Here is a 4220-nt window from a genome sequence, read left to right on the forward strand (position 1 = left end):
AATTATTCTCCGCAATGTGAGTATGAGGTGTGCAGCCTCTGTTGGGAAGAACTCTGAACATTTATTTGGCTGTCAACAGAGGGGAGAATGAATGTGAACATTGGCCAGTCTACTGGTCTCCTCAACAGGCCAATACTCTTTCAGTGAATCCCACAAAAGGAATGCATAGGTGATTAAACACCAGGCTTCTCACATATAGGCTCCTTCTAGTGTGATGATTTTCCCAGAAGCCTTATAAAACGTTTTTGAATCACTTCTTCCATTTTTCAGGTGATACGGTATATCCTCCAGTTGAATACGGTAATGGTAACTCTTGTCCCCTAAGCCAAAGGGTTGGGTATCCAGATGATTCTAGAAGGAGAAGAAAGCCAAGATATTATTGAATGCACCACTTTTAATGAAGGAAATACCTTGGAAAGAATTATGGTCAATTACTTTAGAGAGAGCAGGTAGAACTTGGCCAGTGCACCAAGGCAAAGAAAAGTTGCTGAGACAGGAGGAGATAAATCTAAGAATCTGGGAAGAGGTGTCCTGATGAAGTTAAGAACAATTTAATGAGTACAGTGTTTAGAAAGAGTGACATAACTGTGTCACAGATGATGGGACAGTTGTGCAATAAGTTACCAAACCTCTCTTATGGTGGTTGAATAGGCATATTTAAACAATCAACTGCCTCTTCTGTGCATTTGGTCTGCTGACTTCAGTTTCCTATATAGTTTTTCAGTTCTGGCCCATTTACAAATGTACAGAAACATCTGCAAACTATGCAACTACAAAGGGACATATAATTCTGGGGCAATAAAAAGATGAAATTCCTTTTGAACACTGATGGGTTTTTTAAAATATAACTCCAAGAAAAGATGATGCAAGAATACTAATGTATTTAAAAAAAAAAAAAAGAATACAAGTAATGTTTTTTTTTTAATGTCCAATATGTTTCATTTCTTTAATTGTTTCAGCACGCTGTAATGTATGGGATAAGATCATTTCATATATATTTTGAAAGGTTTTTGTATTTTAAATCATATGTTTACATAGCAAAATTACATCATTTTGCTGTTTATTTTAAAATTAGATTTCAAGTGGAGAGAGTTGAGCTTATTAGCCCAAGCATAATGGTATTATCTCTCCCTGCAGGTGGCAGTGGAGCTTAATTCACCTGTTTCCCCAATTCTCTGGTGCTCAGTCCCATTCTGTAGTATAGGTCCCTAATATAGGGTGTCCAATATATGCCCTTAAATATTATTATAGCATGTTCTTATAAAATTTCTGGTATTGTTTTAATTACATGATATTATATTGTAATATGAACTCATCTTCTTTATGGGACCCAGCACTCTTTTGGGTGGAATCTGCTGATGTGGTTGTAAACATCTAACTTGTGTTTCTTACTGATGCTCAATGTTTTGGTGAGCATTTCTTGCTTATTTCTTTTCTTGGGGGTTAACCTTAATTGCCTGTAGTTTTCTGCCACCAAAAATAACATTCTGAAAAACAACCTTGTACTGGTCCCTTATGAACATACACACACACACACACACACACACACACACAACACAACACTCAATTGGACTGGCTAGATCATAGGGAAGAATAAAATTTTTGTTGAATATTATCTAATTGCTTTTCAGAATGGTTCAGTTTTCTCTTCAGTTGTGGACAAAAATTCATGCCCTCTCAAAGTCTTGACAGCACTTGGTTGTCCCACATGCCTGTTTTGTTGCCATTCTAATGACCAGAAAGCAGCATCTGATTGTTGTAGTGTTTAGTCCTGCTGTTTCTAATGAGCTCACCCACATTTTTATGGACACACTGGTCTTCATTTTCTGTGGATTACCTGGTCACAATGCCCATTTTCCTACTAGTTTCCTGCTTCAGCCTGTTAATTTGAAGTTAAAGTATATTTTGGAAATCAGTCCCTTAATTGCAAACATTAAATATATCTTCTCCCAACATGTCACTTACTGTTAACATTATCCAAGGTATCCTACCCAAATATGGATCCAGATATGTGAGTAATCGTTCCAGTCTATGGTTTGTGTATTGGAGTCTTGTTTAATTCTATTTTTACCACCTTCAAGTCATTAGTATATCCTTATAAAAGGTCTTCCAGTAGATATATAGGTTTACCTTTATTCAACAATAGCCGATACTTAGAGATGTTTACAATTTTCTAGATTATTTCACATATCCTCACATATTTAGATTTTCAGATGAACCTCCCAAAAATGAGATAGCTATTTTGATCCCCATTTTACAGGAGGAAATTGAAGCACCAAGAAATTAAATAACTTACCCTAAACAATACAGCCTAGAAGTGAAAGATTCTAGGTTTGAACCCATACTATCTGTACCTCACAATCCATTCTTCTGTATTTAGGTATTTTATTCCTGTGGATTATACCTTTTTAAATTAACAATCTTTCCTTTCTTCCTTATTTTCTTTCTCTTTTCCTCCCTCATTCATCCCTCCCTCTGTCCTTCCATTTCTTCCTTCTTTCTTTCTTTTTATAAAAATTTAAGCCCCTACCATGTAACAGATACAAATTATTAGCTGTGAGCACACAGTTTTTATTTAAGCTGTATATCCAGATGAGATTCTCCAAGAGAGCAAGTCAAGGAATGCCAAATCCTGAGCCTTGGGACACTCAACAGTAAAATGGAGCCCAAGAAGCAAAACCAGAAGAACGGGCTGAGAAAGAGCAACACGTAATGGAGCAAGAGAACCAAGAGTCTTTCGTTTCCCAGAAGCCAGGTGAAGAAAGTGCTTCAACTAAGGGATCAACTAAGTCTGTTGCTGCAGAGGATTCTAGAAGAATTCTCAGAACTAGTTTCTGGGTACAGCACTCAGGCCCTTACAAGAGCAGTTTCAATGGAGGGGTGGGGACAAAGGTGGTGGCCTTAGGGGAGAATGGGGAGCAGAGTTGAGGTCGGGCAGCAGGGACAATGCTCTTTTCAGGAGCTCCATTGCAAGAGAAAGTCACGGAATGGGATGGTAGCAGAAAAAGGAAGTGACATCAAGAAAGAGCTGTGAAAATTTCTCTGGTTAATTATTATACTATACTTATCATTGTGCCATAGGGTATTGACCATTCCCATTCATGACAGTGTGCTTTGTTTATACGTTTTTTGCCACTACCAACAATGCTGTAATTGAGATACTTAATACATATCTACTTATAGAATGTAGATTGTTTTCACCATCTTCCAGTCATCTCAATATGTATACATATGCACTTTTAGATAGTGGTGTTTTGTTGTTCTATGGGTAGATTCACAAGGGTGAGATTGTTGAATAGAATTGCATATATACATGTATGTTTTATATTTAATCCATATCCACCTACTAATACATATTTATTAATAAAATGCTTATGTAATTTACATTGAAATTTACATTAACTTACATTTATAGCAGCAATGTTTGAGTATATCTTTTTCTGAAATCCACACTGGCAAATAAAACACATCCCTGGATTGTGATTTTTTAAAAAAATATGTACTCTTACTGAGGAGAGAGAGAGAGAGAAAGAGAGAGAGAGAAACATCAATATGAGAGAGAAACATAGATTGGCTGCCTTCTGTACCCCCCCTACTGGGGATCCAACCAGGATGCTGAATTGTGATATTTTGCTGCCATGTGTCAGAGTCATAATCAAGAAAACTTACCAGTATTTTATTTGATCTTCAAAATAGGTCTCTGATTCTTCCAATTCTGTGATTTCCAGTTTGCTGAGGTGGAGAGGTAAAGATTCTCACACAAGTTCACCCACCTTCAAACTCAGATCATCATCTCATTCTTAGATTCCTTCTCCTTCTATTTTCAACTGCCTTTGGTCCCTGGTTCTATTCACAGATTCTTGTCAGTATCTCTGACTCAGAAAAGAGAACATTCTTTTGGGTTGGACTGGTGTCTGTGTTTCTCTCCATGTAAGGGCCTGGCTGCATAGCCTGCTACCTACCCTCCTTCCCCCAGCTCTAGGCCCCCTTGGCCCTGAGTGTCTTCTCACTCTGAGGCCCCACAGAATCTCAGTACATATTACAAATTCCTCCAGCAAAACGAATCCACTGGCAGACACCCAGGAACACACAGTCACACATGCGGCTCCCCCAGCCGGCTGGACTGTATCCAACTGTGGTCATAGGTAGCCGCAGAGACAGGCATAAACGCAGGTCCTGGAGACTGGACCAAAGGCATGGCGGGTCGAGTGGGTGGAACC

The 4220-nt window shown here is 38.3% G+C and overlaps 1 long non-coding RNA gene across 1 annotated transcript; it reads right to left on the minus strand.

Moving 5' to 3' along the window:
- Positions 1 to 248: 248 nt before the first annotated feature.
- On the minus strand, positions 249 to 3953 carry LOC118718508. Its single transcript, XR_004987839.2, has 2 exons — positions 3670 to 3953; positions 249 to 351 (listed from the first exon to the last, which is right to left on the minus strand). It is a non-coding gene; the product is annotated as an uncharacterized LOC118718508 (long non-coding RNA).
- Positions 3954 to 4220: the final 267 nt, after the last annotated feature.

This window comes from Pipistrellus kuhlii, unplaced genomic scaffold, assembly GCF_014108245.1.
Source record: "Pipistrellus kuhlii isolate mPipKuh1 unplaced genomic scaffold, mPipKuh1.p scaffold_m20_p_14, whole genome shotgun sequence".
Taxonomy (NCBI): Eukaryota; Metazoa; Chordata; class Mammalia; order Chiroptera; family Vespertilionidae; genus Pipistrellus; species Pipistrellus kuhlii.